The 18,303-nt window shown below is 43.8% G+C and overlaps 1 protein-coding gene across 2 annotated transcripts in view; it reads right to left on the bottom strand.

Moving 5' to 3' along the window:
• The window catches only part of uqcc1 (ubiquinol-cytochrome c reductase complex assembly factor 1), a 117,857-nt gene that overhangs the window by 6,463 nt on the left and 93,091 nt on the right, over positions 1-18,303 (bottom strand). The gene's annotated exons all lie outside the window — the stretch shown is intronic.

The following is an 18,303-nucleotide window of genomic DNA, read 5'->3' as shown; positions in this document are numbered from 1 at the left end:
AGAGAGGGGGGGGAAGAGAGAGGGGGGGGAAGAGAGAGGGGGGGAAGAGAGGGGGGGGGAAGAGAGGGGGGGGGGAAGAGAGAGGGGGGGAAGAGAGAGAGGGGGGGGAAGAGAGAGGGGGGGGAAGAGAGGGGGGGGGGAAGAGAGAGGGGGGGGGAAGAGAGAGGGGGGGGGAAGAGAGAGGGGGGGGAAGAGAGAGGGGGGGGGAAGAGAGAGGGGGGGGGGAAGAGAGAGGGGGGGGGGAAGAGAGAGGGGGGGGAAGAGAGAGGGGGGGGGAAAGAGAGGGGGGGGGAAGAGAGGGGGGGGAAGAGAGAGGGGGGGGAAGAGAGAGGGGGGGGAAGAGAGAGGGGGGGGAAGAGAGAGGGGGGGGAAGAGAGAGGGGGGGAAGAGAGAGGGGGGGGAAGAGAGAGGGGGGGAAGAGAGAGGGGGGGGAAGAGAGAGGGGGGGGAAGAGAGAGGGGGGGGAAGAGAGAGGGGGGGGAAGAGAGAGTGGGGGGGGAAGAGAGAGGGGGGGGGAAGAGAGAGGGGGGGGGAAGAGAGAGGGGGGGTGGAAGAGAGAGAGGGGGTGGAAGAGAGAGAGGGGGGTGGAAGAGAGAGAGGGGGTGGAAGAGAGAGAGGGGGTGGAAGAGAGAGAGGGGGTGGAAGAGAGAGAGGGGGTGGAAGAGAGAGAGGGGGTGGAAGAGAGAGAGGGGGTGGAAGAGAGAGAGGGGGTGGAAGAGAGAGAGGGGGTGGAAGAGAGAGAGGGGGTGGAAGAGAGAGAGGGGGTGGAAGAGAGAGAGGGGGTGGAAGAGAGAGAGGGGGTGGAAGAGAGAGAGGGGGTGGAAGAGAGAGAGGGGGGGGAGAGAGAGGGGGGGGGAGAGAGAGGGGGGGGGAGAGAGAGGGGGGGGGAGAGAGAGAGAGGGAGGGAGAGAGGGAGGGAGGGAGGGAAGAGAAAGAGAGAGAGAGAGAGAGAGAGAGAGAGAAACTATTTCTGCTGGTTGAGGAGTCTAGGACTAGAAGGTATAGTCTAACAAGTACAGCCAGACCTTTCAGGAGTGAAATTAGGAAACACTTGTATATACAAAGGGTGGTAGAAGTTTGGAACTCTCTTTCACAAACAGCAATTGATGCTAGATCGATCGTTAATTTTAAAACTGAGATTGATAGATTTCTGCTAACCAGGGGCAAAGGCAGGTATACGGAGTTAAGTCACAGATCAGCCATGATTTCAATGACTAGCAGAACAGGCTTGAGGGGCTAAATGGCCTCCTCCTTTTCTTGTGTTAATATACAGGCAGCAAAGAAAATTCAGCAAAGATCAAAAAAAAGATTTACTGTTCAATATCATTTATTTAAAGCTACTATCCAGTGACCACAAGTTGGAATGTTTGCAGTCATTGGGCAAGCATTATTAGCCTTGCATGCAATACCTTCCACAGTGGAGCAGCCTAACATTCAATGTATAGGCTCATGCACAAAGAATGGATATTTAGTTGAGCTACTGGATGGTTTTTAGTCCCTACAGAACACTGTACCCCAGCAAAAGCAAACACAAGGCTTGGCAAAATCAATTATTATGAGAGACAGAGTTGCATTATATAGCACCTTTCATAACCTCAGGATGTCTCGAAGCTCTTTACAGCCAATGAAATACTTTTTGGAGTCTTCTTCCTCTTTTGGCCTCCTTATCTCGAGAGACAATGGGTAAGCACCCGGAGGGGGTCAGTGGTTTGTGAAGCAGTGCCTGGAGTGGCTGTAAAGGCCAATTCTAGAGTGACAGGCTCTTCCACAGGTGCTGCAGAAAAATTTGTTTGTCGGGGCTGTTACACAGTTGTCTCTCCCCTTGCGCTTCTGCCTCTTTTCCTGCCAACTGCTAAGTCTCTTCGACTCGCCACACTTTAGCCCCACCTTTATGGCTGCCCGCCAGCTCTGGCGATCGCTGGCAACTGACTCCCACGACTTATGATCAATGTCACAGGACGTCATGTCGCATTTGCAGACATCATTAAAGTGGAGACATGGACGGCCGGTGGGTCTGATACCAGTGGTGAGCTCACTGTACAATGTGCCTTTGGGGATCCTGCCATCTTCCATGCGGCTCACATGGCCAAGCCATCTCAAGCGCTGCTGACTCAGTAGTGTGTATAAGCTGGGGATGTTGGCCGCCTCGAGGACTTCTGTGTTGGAGATACGGTCCTGCCACCTGATGCCAAGGATTCTCCGGAGGCAGCGAAGATGGAATGAATTGAGACGTCGCTCTTGGCTGACATACGTTGTCCAGGCCTCGCTGCCGTAGAGCAAGGTACTGAGGACACAGGCTTGATACACTTGGACTTTTGTGTTCCTCATCAGTGCGCCATTTTCCCACACTCTCTTGGCCAGTCTGGACATAGCATTGGAAGCCTTTCCTTTTTAGAGTATAGCTGTTTTAATGTAGGAAACACAGCAGCCAATTTGCACACAGCAGCAAGCTCCCACAAACAGCAACGTGATAACCAGATAATCTGTTTTATGATGGTGATTGATGGATAAATATTGGCCAGGACAGAGAGTTTGGGGGGAACTCCCTTGATCATCTTCAAACTAGTGCCATGGGACCTTTTACATCCACTCTAGAGCAGAGAGGCTCTAGAGGTTTAACGTCTCATTTGAAAGAGGGTGTGGGGTGGAGGGATGCTGCAGATCCCTTCAATGTTGAAGAGGCACGATATAAATGTGAGTCTTTCTCCCAAACGGGGCTGATATGCCATGAGAACCAGGATCAAAAAACCAGGGGGCACGAGATGAGACATCATATCTTCCTCAGAGTTCTCTTCAGCCAAATATTGAAAATTACCTATTGCAACAGACACTAAGTTAAAAGACAATGGTAAAGTCAGTAGATAGTATCAAACCAGGAGAGGTAGTGGATTCAGAGTGGGCAGCTTAGGAGTTACAGAATGTTCTGGAAAAATAAGTGGGCAAAAGAATCATAAATGAAGTTTAATACAAATATAAACTATTGCCCAGGAGGAAGGAAAATATAGATGTATATTCCACCAATGATGTCGAAATAATGAAGGATAAAGTTCAACAAGACTTCGTGAGGAGTCTTCGTGAACTTGATGCTTGACATGTCTAACCAAGGCAGAGCAACAATCGATAAGGATAATGAAATGTTTTATAGCCAAAGAGTATAAGTCAGAGGAATTTATAATCAAACTGATACTGCGTCCAGTTAGAATCACAAGGAGGCAGCACATTGTGCCCGTGCTGAGTTTGCGTATTAGTTCCATCCGCCTGCTCTTTCCCTCATAGCCCTACAAAGTTTTCCTTTTCAATTATTTATCCAATACCCTTTTGAAAGTTACTACTGAATCTACTTTCACCACCCTTTCAGGCAGTGCATTCCAGATCATAAAAACTGGCTATTTAAAAAAAAGTTCTCATCTCCCTTCTGGTTCATTTGCTGTTTTAACTTCTATTTCGGAGCTCCTATTTCATTGCTGCAGTTTATCCCACCCATAAAGAAGCATCATGAACTTTTGCAACACTTTGACTGATTTGATTTGAGTTCTTCAATGAAATAGAAATAAATGCACAATACCGGGAATGGGTATACTTTCTGTTTGAGATAGATATGTGAAGAGTGGATCGTTTCATGGATGAGGGGAAGGGAAATGCTCGGAAGAAAATGAGCTTTGATTCTTCCCTCAGTTTGACAAGAGACAAACCAAGGTGGCCAGTAACCAATGTGCTTAGAAACAGGTTCCCTCTAATTGTATCCCTGTAGGAAAGTATATATTTGACTGTACAGAGACCTTATGTGAAACATGAACAGAATCTTGGTTAGACCATACTTAATCGAGTACGGTGAACAGTCCTGGTCTCCATCCTATAAAAAGGATACAGAGGGAATAGAGAAGGTGCAGAAAAGATGTTCCAGAATAATACCAGAACTGAGAGGTTATACCTATCAGGAAAGATTGAACAGGCTGGGTTTCTTTTCTCTGGAGAGGACTGAGGGGTGATCTGATAGAAGTCTTTAAGATTATGCAATGGTTTGACTGTATAGACATAGACAAGATGTTTCCACTTCTGCGGAGACCAAATCTAGGGGTCATAAATGCAAGAATACAGGAGAAACTTCTTTACCCAGAGGGCAGTTGGAATGTGGAACCTGCTACAAAGAATACTTGAGACGAATAGCACAGTTGCATTCAAGGGGAAACTAATTAAGCATATGGGGGAGAAATGTATAGAACAGGGGTGTTCAACCTTTACGCATGAGGGGCCGCATTATAATTTTTTGTCCAAGATAGGGGGCCAGCGAGTGAGCAAATTTCGGAAAGATAAAGGTATTAGAAATTTATTTTACTATTAATGAAAACCACAAAAAGTATATTTTTGTGAACAAGCTTTAAATGAGAAGTCTAATTTATTAACTTACTTTCTCGTCACTATGTTGAACGCTGATTTAGTGAGATACCTGGCATTGTTTTTGCTTGAAGTAGACAATATCTGCCCGCACGCTTGATGTAGTGATGTGGCGTACACCGGATAGATGTCCATCTGTCGGGAATGACCTTGATCTCGGTCTCTGTGGCCACCCACCCCCCCCGACCCTCTCTGTCTGTCTCTGTGTGCTTCCCCCCCCCCCCCCCCCCACCTACCTCTCTGTCTCTGTAGCCCCGACCTTCTCTGTGGCCCTGTCTTTCTTTTGCTCTCTCCCCTCTCCCTCACAGAGTGACTCTCACTAAATTGAGGTTGGAAGGGGTTAATTTAGTGAAGAGTCTGTTTCAGTTCTGACTGACACCATAGCAAAATGGATACGAAAAAAAATCTTGGCAATAAGGGAGGTCAAAGACAGATGTTGAAGACATTGACATCAAACAAATTTGATTCTTCCCAATTTTGCTGTGTGACCATACCTGACTCTCCACCACCTTCACGACCTACATCCCAGAACTTTGAGAGAGAAAGTAGGCTGAAAATGGAAGCTCAGTTAATTGGCCATTTCCTGATTTCAAATGAGTTCTGGATGTACGATTACTGGCCTTAACACATTCCAATACCACAAAGGTTTTTGAAAGGAAATTTCTCTGAAAATTTACTGCAGTCACAACTCTCACGTTTTCTGTGGTCACGAGTACAACTGAACAACTGTTAGTGACAGCCCACGTGGTGGCTGCTTTGGTTCAGCTAAATCCCCAGTACTTCCAGGAATTTTTATTCTTTCCTGTCTAGGCTCCAGGTAACCTACAGGATGAAGTTGCAGCAGATGTTCCGATTCATATTTTGTATCTGGAGTCTTGAGTGAGGATTTTCTTCTTTGAGGAGGGGAAAAAGCAGGGGGCCAAGAGAGTTATTGACAGTCTGGCACCACAGGAGAGGAGTCCTTGTGCACACATTCACATCACGGTTCCAATCTCTGGAGCTGTGGTAGAACACCCAAAGGGATTTGTTTTTTTCCCCCTTTTATGGAAAAACTTTTTGGGATGGGCATTTATAACAGATATTCCGTATTTTCAGCAATTTTCTTTTCCTGTTGAGATTTACACTAAAAGTTATACTCAAACCTAACTCATTTTCCATGAGCTTGAATCAACAACTTGCATCTATGTAGTGTCTTTAACATAATAAAACGTCCCAAGGTGCTTCACAGGAGTGTTATTAAACAAAAATTGACATTGAGCCACAGAAGGGGATATTAGGTCAGGTGACTAAAAGCTTGGTTGGTCAAAGAGGTAGTTTTTAAGGAGCGTCTTAAAGAGGACAGTGAGATAGAGAGGCGGAGAGGTTTAGGGAGGAATTCCAGAGTTTAAGGCCTAGATAGCTGAAGGCATGGCCGCCAATGGTGGAGTGATTAAAATAGGGGTTGCTTAAGAGGATGGAGTTGGAACAGGGCAAAGATCTTGGACGGTTTAGGACTGAAGGAGATTACAGAGATGGGGATAACCGAGGCCACAGAGGGGTCTCGAGACGATATCATACTTACTCTGCTATCCCACAATCTCTTACCATCTCTGTCCTCATTTCTCCTTCATCTCAAATACCCACTTCAATATAGGCTTCACTCATTGTCAGAATTAGAATTCTCCAACATACCTTGGGGGCATATTTACTATCAATATTAATTATATTTTATAACTAGAGGGATAGAATACAAAAGGGGAAGAAGCTTGGCTACATTTATACAAAACCCTGCTTAGACCACATCTAGTGTACTAGGCATCACACTTCAAGAAGCATATATTGGCCTGGGAAGGAATGCAGTACAGATTCACCAGAATGTTACGAGGACTTCACAGGCTAGATTATGAGGATAGATTACATTAAATGTAAAATTCTGTGGAATATAGATGGTTAAGTGGGGATTTGATTGAGGTTTTTAGGATTTGGAAAGGAATTGCTGGGCTACTTTTTCTGGTGGAGGTAGTCTAGGATAAGATGACATAACCTTAAATTTAGAGCCTGGCTATTCAGAAAAAACATTGGGAAACACTTCTCATGCAAAGCATGATAGAAGTGTGGAACCCTTGCCCATAAAAAGCAATAGATTCTCATTCAATTAAATCGGAGATCAACTGATTTTTGCTAGCCAAGGGAGAAAAAGATATGGAATCAAGGCAGGTGGATGAGTTAGGATACAGATCAGCCACGATCTCACAAAATGGCAGAACAGGTTTAGAACCATAGAACCCTAGAAAAATTACAGCACAGAAGGAAGCCATTGAGCCCATTGTGTCTGCGCCGGCCAGAAAAACTAGCTCGCCCAATCTAATCCCACCTTCCGGCACCTGGTCCATAGCCTGGCAGGTTACAGCATTTCAGGTGCATATCCAGGTACCTTTTAAATGAGTTGAGGGTTTCTGCCTCCACCACCGTTCCTGGCAGTGAATTCCAGACAACCACCACCCTCTGGGTGAAAAAGTTTTTCCTCATGTCCCCTCGAATCCTTCTACCAATCACCTTAAACCTGTGTCCCCTGGTAATGGATCTCTCCACTCGGGCAAACAGGTCCTTCCTGTCTACTCTATCTAGGTCCCTCATAATTTTATACACCTCAATTAAGTCACCTCTCAGCCTCCTCTGTTCTAAGGAAAACAACCCTAGCCTATCCAATCTTTCCTCATAGCTGCAACTTTCAAGCACTGGCAACATGCTTGTAAATCTCCTCTGTACTCTCACCAGAGCAATTATGTCCTCCCTGTAATGAGATGACCAGAACCGTATGCAATACTCCAGCTGTGGCCTAACCAGCATTTTATAGGGTTCCAGCATTACATCCCTGCTTCTGTATTCTATACCTCGGCCAATAAAGGAAAGCATTCCATATGCCTTCTTCACCACTCTATCTACCTTCCCTGCCACCTTCAGGGACCTGTGGACATGCACTCCAAGGTCTCTCACTTCTACCCCTCTCAATATCCTCCTGTTTATTGTGTATTCCCTTGCTTTGTTTGCTCTCCCCAAATGCATTGCCTCACACTTATCTGTATTGAATTCCATTTGCCACTTTTCCGCCCTCTCAACCAAACCATTGATATCATTCTGGAGTTTACAGCTATCCTCTTCGCTATCAACTACACGGTCAATTTTTGTGTCATCAGCAAATTTGCCAATCTTGCCTCCCACATTTAAGTCCAAATTATTAATATATAACACAAACAGCAAGGGACCCAACACTGAGCCCCATGGAACGCCACTGGAAACCGTCTTCCATTCGCAAAAACATCTGTCAACTACTACGCTTTGTTTCCTGTCACTGAGCCAATTTTGGATCCAACCTGTCACATTCCCCTGTATCCCATGGGCTTTCATTTTACTGACCAGTCTGCCATGCGGGACCTTATCAAATGCCTTACTAAAATCCATGTAGACCACATCCACTGCACTACCCTTATTAATCTTCCTTGTCACTTCCTCAAAAAACTCAATCAAGTTAGTAAGACATGACCTTCCCTTAACAAATCCATGCTGACCATCCCTGATTAATCCGTGCCTTTCCAAGTGGCAGATAATCCTGTCCCTCAGAATTGATTCTAATAATTTACTCACCACCAGTGAGGGGCAATATATTTTGGTAGGCAGAATGTAATGGCTATCAGATCACACCTATTTGCGCTCAGTTCATCTGTTTTGTTTCAAATTCTACATGCATTCAGGTACAGAACCTTTAATTTTGTCCTTTTATTATTTTTGTAACCTCTCACCTTACCTGTTGAATTACCCAGATTTGTACACTCTGGCCCTTCCTGTCACAGTCTGTTTATCATTTCCCATATTAATATCTTTCTCTCTTGCCTTGAATCTACTCCTTGATTTACCATATCTTCCCAAATTTGATTCCTTGCCCCCACTATTCAGTTTAAAACCCTCTCTACTTCCCTACCAGCATAGTTCAGATGTAGACCGTTCCAATGGTACAGCCACCGCTTTCCCCAGTACCCCACAAACAGGAACCCACTTCTGCCATACCAGTCTTTGAGCCTTGCATTAATTTCTCTAATCTTATTTGCCCTATGCCAATTTTCACATGGCTCAGAGATTACCAACTTTGAGGTTGTGCTTAATTTGGCACCTAGATCCTCATACTGACTGTGCAGAACCTCTTTCCTTGCCCTACCTACCTATCAGTCCTGAGCAGATGTGCCGAACCCTGGCACCAGGCAGGCAACACAGCCGTCTGGACTCTCGCTCTTTACTGCAGAGAACAGTGTCAATCCCACTAACTATACTGTCCCCTACTACCACTACATTCCTTTTTTCTCCCTCCACTTGAATGGCTTCCTATACCATGGTGCCAAGGTCAGGTTGCTCATCCACCCTGCAGCTCCCACTTTCATCCAAACAAGCTGGAAGAACCTCAAACCTGCTGGACAATCGCAAAGGCTGAGGTTCCTGCCCTCCTGCCTCAGCTGCAGCCACACTCTCCTGTTCCTGTCCCTGACTACTGACCAAATCAGAATACCCTATCCTAAGGAGTGTGACCGCCTCCTGGTACAAAACGTCCAGGGAACTATCCCCCTCCCTGATGTGTCGCAGTGTCTGCAGCTCAGACTCCAGTTCGATGACTGAGCCGAAGCTCTTCGAGCCGCAAACACTTACTGCAGACTTGTTTGCCCTGGATAATACTGGCATCCAGGAGCTCCCACATGCTGTAGTCGTGATGCATCATCTGTTCTGCCATCCTTAATGTGTTTTGATTAACTACTTAATTATTTTATTCAATTATTTATTTTATTCCTTTTTAAAATTATATTTTACTAAGCTTACCACTAGCTCCTTTACTATTTTAAACATTAGGATTAGAATGGACCTTAATCACTAACCAGATACTCACCAAACAGGTAGCTTCTTCCCAAACCAATCACCTACCTGCTTGCCGGTGATGTTTATGCTATGTTTATTAAAATTAAAAGCTTACCTGCATACTCACCCCAGCAGCTCTCTGTTTCCCTGCTCTCACAGTTGATTGTAACGTCACTCTGATGTCACTTTTCGATTTTTTTTCCTGCTTCACTCCCGCCGCGCTCCTCCCTCTCTCTCCACTCCCGCCGCGCTCCTCCCTCTCTCTCCACTCCGTCTCTGGTCTCTGACTCTGGGCTTTTGGCGTGCTTTTTAAACCTCTGCTCCCGCCGTGCTCCTCTCTCTCCCTTGTTTTGTCTCTGGTCTCAGGAGCAATTAGAGATGGGCAATAAATGCTGGCCTAGTCAGCGCTCATATCCCATGAGCTAATATAAAAAAACAAAGTAGAAATGCTTTGCGAAATTATGTATGAGTTTTCCTTCATCATTTGGTATAAAAAGAGGCCAAATAGATGTCGGGTATTAAATAGTGCATATTTTCAAAATGATTAAACCCAGTTTAGAATGACATTGTAACTTGATTAGAAAACCTGCTACCTTCCAGTCGAAACCCTGGAATACTCTAGATCAAGGCAGCATTTATAGAATCATAGAATCACAGAATGATTAAAGCACAGGAGGTAGTCATTCGGCCCTTCCTGTCTGTGCTGGCTCGCTGCAAGAGCAGCTCACCTGGTCCCACTACCCACTTTTCCCTGTAGCCCTGAAATTTTTTTTTCAATTCCCCAATTCAAAATATTTTTTGACCAAGGAGCCCTAGTAAAATTGAAGTCAACTGGAATCAGGGAAAAAACATCACTGACTGAAGCCAGACCGAGCACAAAGGAAGATGGTTGTGGTTGTTGCTGGGCAATCATCTCAGCCCTAGGACATCATTACAAGTGTTCCTCAGGGTAGTGTCCTAGGCAGAACCATCTGAAGCTGCTTCATCAATGACCTTCGCTCCATCATAAGGTCAGAAGTGAGGATGCTTGTTAATGACTGCACAGTGTTCAGGTCTATTTGCAACTCCTTACCCGCATGCAGCAAGACTGGACACCATCCAGGCTTGGGCTGAAAAGTGGCAAGTAACATTTGTGCCAGACAAGTGCCAGGGAATGACCACCTCCAACAAGACAGAATCTAACTATCTCTCCTGGACATTCAATGGCATTACCATCGTTGAATCCCCCACTATCAACATCCTGGGGAATGACATTGACCAGAAACTTAGCTGGACCAGCCATATAAATGCTGGAGCTACAGAAGCAGGTCAGAGGTTCGATATTCTGCAGCAAATTATTCAACTCCTGACTCCCCAAAGCCTTTCCACCATCTACAAAGCACAAGTCAGTATGGAATACTCTCTTCGTGCCTGGATGAGTGCAGCTGCAAAAACACTCAAAAAGTTCAACATAATAATGTTCTGGGCAATCAGTCTGCCTCGGGTTCTGGGGAACAAATAAGCTCCTTTTGGCATCAATATCTCTTCCGTCAAGCCTGTTATTAAGTTCCAAATCTGAGCAGTTGCCAAACAGGATTAGTTCGAGGCTGGCCCAGGACTCCAGCTATCTGAACCTCAATATTGCTATTCCTAGAGCAGCTTTTACCTGGTTCTTGGAGGGCAGCCAAACTTTGCAGTTAAGACCGGGTGTATTTTTTATATATAGGGAGTGCCCCTGGAATTACTCTGTATTGATAGCAACATCCTACCCTGGAAACATCAGGGATCTCCTGTGACTTTCAACAAATAGGAGTTTTTCTTTTTCAATAACTCAGTGCCTGCCAAGTGGCACCTGTGCAGAAGCAAGTGTTATTTCACCTACTGTCAGCATGAAATACCAGCACAAATCAGAGGCAAAAGAAAATACTTGCAGGTTTAACAGGGTATGAGACTGATTTTCAAAAACACAAACTGTTCACCATTCCATCACAAATTCAAAGCACAGATAGTTGATTGAAATGTTTCCCCAGTGTTTTGTAGACTCATTCATAAGGTTAGTGGATTTTGACAGTCCTGAATTTTCAAAAACTACTTCATTATACCCAGTCTTCATTAAACTGAACTTATCGTGTGCGTTTAGTTTTCAAAGATGCGACTGAATGGAAAGGTTAAAAATATATATTCAAAATTTTGCAGTTAAAATAGTATTCTGATAGTTTTGCATTAAAAAAATGGCTGTTTTTGGTCTCCTCAGTCACTTTCAGCTGAGACAGAGGGGCACCGAGGAAATCTTCAGACTGTAAATTTTCCAATATCTGAAGAATTGAGTGGTGTTTGTCCTATCACAGACAGGGACAGTGTTCTATTATGGAGCTGTCAGGGGATCTCTAAAAACAAAAGCATCTTTCCTCCACCTGGGGAATAAGTAATGCAGGGGCATTCAGGTGCACACCTGTTGCTGATGATTTCTGGGACTGTGTGTTAATCCGAGGTGACATTCCAAATTTTTCCTCCTGGCAGGGAAATACTTTACATTTGCTCACACCTCCCTCCCAAGACTGCCAATTCTTTACGTCCAAAATCGTAAACAACGATAACATATTTATAAAGCATCCCAAGGTACTTCACAGGAGTGTTTTGAAGCAAACTTTGACACTGAGCCACATAAGGAGATATTAGGGCAGATGACCAAAAGCTTGGTCAAAGAGGTAGGTTTTAAGGAACGACTTAAAGGAGGAAAGCGAGGTAGAGAGGCGGAGAGGTTTAGGGAGGGAATTCCAGAGCTAAGGGCCTGGGCAGCTGAAGGCACGGCCACCAACAGTAGAGTGATTAAAATCAGGGATGCTCAAGAGGCCAGAATTAGAGGAGTGCAGATATCTCGGAGGGTTGTGGGGATGGAGAAGATTACAGAGATGGGAGGGGCGAGCCTGGGGAGGGATTTGAAAACAAGGATGAGAATTTTAAAACTGAGGTGTTGCTTGACTGGGAGCCAATATAGGTCAGTGAGTTCAGGGATCTTAAGTGAATTGGACTTGGTTGCAACTTAGGACATGAACCACAAGAATTTTAGATGACGTCGAGTTTATGGAGGGTAGAATGTGGGAGACCAGCCAGGAGTGCATTGGAATAGTCAAGTCTAGGAGGTAAGAAAGGCATGGATGAGGGGGATTCAACAGATGATCTAAGGCAGGGGCAGAGTCAGGTAAAGGTAAAACTCATTGCAATATTCAATATGCTACAGCAATGTACAATGCCCCTACACTGACTGGCAATACATGTCCCAACAATGTGTTACTGCACCTCCAATGGAGACTGTAAAAAGTAGACTCTGCACAGTATAAATATCTCATGGCTCACCAGCAAACAGACAGATGTGAATTACCTCTGCACCATTTTGCATTATTTCATTGCCAATTGCCCCAGTGCAGTAAATGGAGTATGGACCACTGTTTATGAAATGTTATCATGGGGCAATTCAAATAGTTATTCCTGACACTCAAGAAGTGTGATATAATTCCAGGCTCTTTGTACAGACTTTAAAATGTAGCAAACTCTTCCTCCAATAATTCCAGTATAGTCAGTTTGTCTTAATGGTAAATGGATTTGATCTTGGCATCCTTGCCAAATTTAACTTTAATCAGCATGGTGACAAATGTGAAGTGGAGTCTATGTATTGTCTCTCAACAATTAACTTCTATAGCTTAGTTGGCAAGACTCAAGGACTTTAATTGGCTCCTGGGTTTGCTGCTCCCAGTCAGGCAGCAACTATAAACAAGGCTCTAATTACACAAATAATCAATGTTATTTGTCACCTACCCTGGAACAACCAGTCGTCTGCAAGATGCAACATACAGAGTTAAAATGCACCTTTAATATGAAGGTTCCTTTATCCCTGCTTTAACATCAATTCAGCTACCTCTTTTGTGCCATTTTTGGCTGTGATTTTGATTTCTTTGATGAAGGTAACTGAAGCAGTTTGTATGAAGAAATAATTTTCTTTTCTAAATTAAGGGATTTTAATTCAGAAAAAAAAGTACAGAAATCTCCATTTTGCTCGACTATATGACAGAGTCCCAACAAAGGGTCGGTGCTGCATCTCAACTGTCTCCTTGCGAGAGGAATTTGACCCCTCAGCTGAAGTGATGCTATCTCTAAGCGTGCATCAATTCATCAGAGTCAGGGAAGAGCACAACTCCTCCAAGATAATATAGGAATTGCTGGGCAAAAAAAAAGACCAAGGGCCATCCAGTTCACCTTCCACCATCCACATGATACAAGACAACGGAGTTGTTGACTACTCAGAGATAAATCTCTTATCAATTGTCAACAACAAACTCAGACATGGGGTGAGGAAACCCCAGTAGTGGAGAGCTTCGGAACCATAGGTCTAAAGTCACCTGATCCTCCCAAGTCTGCAACACACGCCACACATTAGGTTTCAAATTACTCTCAGACTGTAGTGCAAAATGTTAATTTCTGAAAGAAATCTATCTAATCTGCATTTGAATGAACCAACGCTGCTTCCACCATATCCTGAGGGAACCTGATCCATAGATTGACCACTCACTCACTGAAATATTGATTCCGCAAATTAGTTTTGAATTGTTCCCCATCACACACAGACCATGCCCTCTAGTTCTGGTCAAGGTGAAACAGCTCGTCACAGCTGACATTATCTAGCTGACATATCTGTTTAGAATTCTAATATCAATCATATCGCCTCTCAACCTGCATTTTTCCAGTGAGAACGTGCCCAATTCACATAATCGCTCATTATCCAATATCTCCAACCTCTCAATCATTCTGATTATTCTCTTCTGTATGCTGTCAATACTTTGCGCTCACCTAATGGGTTCTATCTTGGATATAGGAGACTTACAGCAATTCATCAGGCTGAGACAAAAACTACATTTTTGATAGTTTTACTTTAGGCTATGGATTGTACAATCCAGGTTTTGCATGAAAACAGATAAAGAACTTAGAAGTAGCATGGATCACCTGAACTCAGGCAGTCAGTAGCTTACAGAAAGACATTGCTCTCTGGTTGTATTTTATCCACGTCTAGTGCAGTGACCACACTCTGGACAGGAAAGACATTCACTGGTCCAGTTACTGACACCACTTTAACTGGGTCTTTTGCAAAGCTTAGCTGCACTTTTCTCAGTCCAGTAAACCAGTGTTCATTTCAAGCCCTTTAAGTGTTAGTTTAATTATTTAAAAAAAAAGCTAGTGAGTATTGATTTTGTAAGTTAAACATCTTGGCTCCTGCGCTCAACCCGATTACATCAAACTCAGAAAGTTGAAAAAGGAATGATCACTTTATGAATGATTGAAAATCCAGGATAGTAAACGGAAAGTACTTATTCCCTGTCAACTCCAAACTAAATGGAAGTATGTTGGTAACCACAACATTGGCTAAAATTTGTGCACCAGTTGGTTCAACATTCTTCAGTGTAGTGGTGCTATTTCAGTAAGAAATAAGACTGCAGCTAAACATGTGGAAAATGGAGGAAGGGATCAAAGGCAATCTGCCAGGAGTAAATGCTTGAATGTGTTGAAATGGAATATTCCACTTCATTCTGACTTAACGTTGATCATTTTTACACAGTTATCATGTGCAATCAGTCGTGGCTTAGTGAATAGCACTCTTGCCTGTCTTTCAGAGGTTTATGGTTCAAGCCCCACTTGAGAATTGAGGGAAAGGGAGGGCTGCACTGTCAGAGGTGCTGTGTTTTGGACGAGATGTGAAACCATCTGTCCCCTCAGTTAGCATTATTTTGAAGAAAAGGGGAGTTTAAAAAAAAAAAATTCTTTCATGGGAAGTGGGCATGGCTGACAAGGTCAGCATTTGTTGCCCATCCCCAATTGCCCTTGACAACGGAGTGGCTTGCTAGGCTATTTCAGAGGAAAGTTAAGAGTCATCACATTGCTGTGGGTCTGGAATCACATGTAGGCCAGACCAAAGGAAGGCCGGCAGATTTCCTTCCCTAAAGGACATTAGTGAACTAGATTAGTGATAGTTTCAAGGAATGACTAGCTTTCAATTTCAGATTTTATTAATCTATTTTAATTTCAATTCCACCAGTTGCCATGGTTGGATTTGAACCTGTAACCCCGGGAGATTAGCCTGGGCCTCTGGATTACTAGCTCAGTGACATTACCACTGTGCCACCATCTCCCTGGTTTCCTGACCAACATTTATCCCTCAACCACCATCACTACAAACAGATTATTTTGTCATTGCTGTTTGTGGGAGCTTGCTGTGCACAAACTAGCTGCCGTGTTTCCTACATTACAACAGTGACTAACTACACTTATAAAACTCCTTGGGACATCCCAGGATTGTAAAAGGTGCAAGTTCTTTCTTTCAAATGTGCGCTGTCGAAACTTCAGAGACCAACACAATTTTGAAGTTAGACTGGACACCAATTAAATAACTGTACAACATCGTAGAGAATATACTACACTTTCACCATAGTTATACAATTAGAAAATTGGTGACTAGACTCATTGCGGTAAAGCATTTTCTAATTGGGGATATTACCACAGTATTTAATGAAAAGTGAATGAACTAGATATACCATAGCGTTACTATAATCAAAACGTGCAATAATAGTTTTCTCTCAATCTTGCAGTGCAGCAAAGCTGCAGGAGACTGATTCATTCCAATTGGCCAATTACTACAAACATACGAATTAGGAGGAGTAGGCCACTCGGCTCTTCGAGCCTGCTCCGCCATTCAATAAGTTCATGGTTGAACTGATTACTCCATATTTCCACCTACCCCCGATAACCTTTCACCCCCTTATCAAGAATCTATCTACCTCTGCTTTAAAAATATTCAAAGACTCTGCTTCCACCGCCTTTTGAGGAAGAGAATTCCAAAGACTCACGACTCAGCAAAATTTCTCATCATCTCTGTCTTAAATGACCGACCCCTTATTTGTAAACAGTGACTCCTAGTTCTAGATTCTTCCACAAGGGGGAACATCCTTTCCACATCCACCCTACTAGGATATCCTTATTCAAGGAAATCAGATGGGAATTAATGTCAGTACAAGATGGCATCAAAATAGCACAGTATCAGGAAGCTATTTAGCACATACAGTAGAGTCCAGTTAATGCTTGGTGCTACGAATTAACAAATACTTGGCAGAGATTGCAAAGGGTTAACAGGGAACACAATCTGGGAACAGAATAGAAGTGTATTTATATAGCATCTTCCTCAACCTCAGGGCGTCCCAAAGTGTTTTACAACCAATTAAGTACTTTGAAGTGTAGTCACTGCAGTAATGTAGGAAATGCAGCAGCTAATTTGCACACAGCAAGCTCCCACAAATAGCAATGTGATCATGACCAGTTAATGGTCATGGGACCTTTACATCCATCTAAGAGAGCAGTGGGGGCCTCAGTTTAATGCCTCATTTGAAAGATGGTGCCTCTGACAGTGCAATTCTCCCTCAGTACTGCACTGGAGGTCCAAGTCTCTGGAGTGAGGCCTGACCCACAACCTGCTGACTTAGAGGTGGAAGTGCTACCCAGTGAGCCATCACTGACACAATGTCACTGACATAAACAGCCTGCATTGTCTGTTTTTCTTCAATGTATTTACATCGGGCTCCATGGGTCACTCATGTTTGACTTTAACCCTTACAGTGACGTTCCCCGGTGAGTATTGTTTTAAAATCAAGCTGTTAGCTCTCATTTGTTTTCTGACTGGGGTCTCCTAAGCCACAGAGCAGCACAGTCACAATTTAAAGTTTCCAGTTGTGTTGACCTGTTCTCAGTTGAGGTAATAGAAATACATCATTGTTTAGGACAGTTGGAATATTTTAGGATTCAAATACTATGTAGAAAGAGCAGAAAATAATCACTTTGGTAATACCAGGTAGGAGATGCTTTAGTTGTGATCAGCAAAACTTTTGTCATTTAAGGTACGGTAGCACAATTTTATGTTGGACTAGTAATCCATATGCCTGGGGTAATGATCGGGAGACACTAGTTCAAATCCCAGCATGGTGGCTGGGGAATTTAAATTTAATTCATGAATAAATCTGGAATGAAAACCAATTGCATCAACAATAGCGACCACGAAATTAATGGATTGTCTTAAAAACCCATCTGGTTCGCTGATGTCCTTCAGTTGTGTTCAAGGAGGTGGCTCAGCACCATCTTCTCAAGGGTAATTCGGGATGGACAATGAATGCTGGCTTTGTCAGTGATACCCACATCCCATCGATGAATAATAAAAAAAGGTTAACAGGAGATCGGATAAAGGAATTGAAAATTCTGAGAAGTTTTGATTAAGTCATTCAGAAATAACCATTTACACTGGTCGGTGAATTGGGAACTGGAGGGCAGTGGCCTAGTGGTAATGGCACTGGACTAGTAATCCAGAGGTCCAGGCTAATGCTCGGGGGGGGTGGGGGGGGCGGGGGTAACAGGTTCAAATCCCACCATGGCAGCTGGTGGAATTTAAATTCAATTAATTACTAAAAAAGAACTGGAATTGAAAGCTAGTCTCAGCAATGGTTCCATGAAACTAACAATTGCCGTAATGACGCATCTGGTTACTAATGTCCTTCAGGGAAGGAAATTTGCTGTCCTTACCTGGTCTGGCCTACATGTGACTCCAGACCCACAGCAATGTGGTTGCCTCTTAATTGCCCTCTGAAATGGCCGAGCAAGCCAGTTGTCAGGGGCAATTAGGGATGGGCAACAAACGTTGGCCTTGCTGGCGACATCCACATTTCATGGAAGAATATAAAAAAATCACCACCAAAAGAATAGGAGGGATTGAGAGTTTCTTGTTAAAATACAGCAGGTTGTTTGAATATATAAAGATCCATCTGAAACAGTGGTGGAAGCAGAATGAATAACCATTTTTAAAAGAAAGGAAAAGAACTTGAAAGATTTTATGGGTTTGGGGAAAGGACAGGGAAATGGGACTATGTAGATAGCTCTTTCATGGAGTGGCACAGGAGCAATGAGTGGAATGCACCCCCCACCCCCAAATAAGAAATAGGAGATGACCATTCGGTCCCTCAAGCTT

Source organism: Heterodontus francisci, chromosome 16, assembly GCF_036365525.1.
Source record: "Heterodontus francisci isolate sHetFra1 chromosome 16, sHetFra1.hap1, whole genome shotgun sequence".
Taxonomy (NCBI): Eukaryota; Metazoa; Chordata; class Chondrichthyes; order Heterodontiformes; family Heterodontidae; genus Heterodontus; species Heterodontus francisci.
Note: the sequence above shows the minus strand (reverse complement) of the source record. Positions and strands in the feature narration are given on the sequence as shown.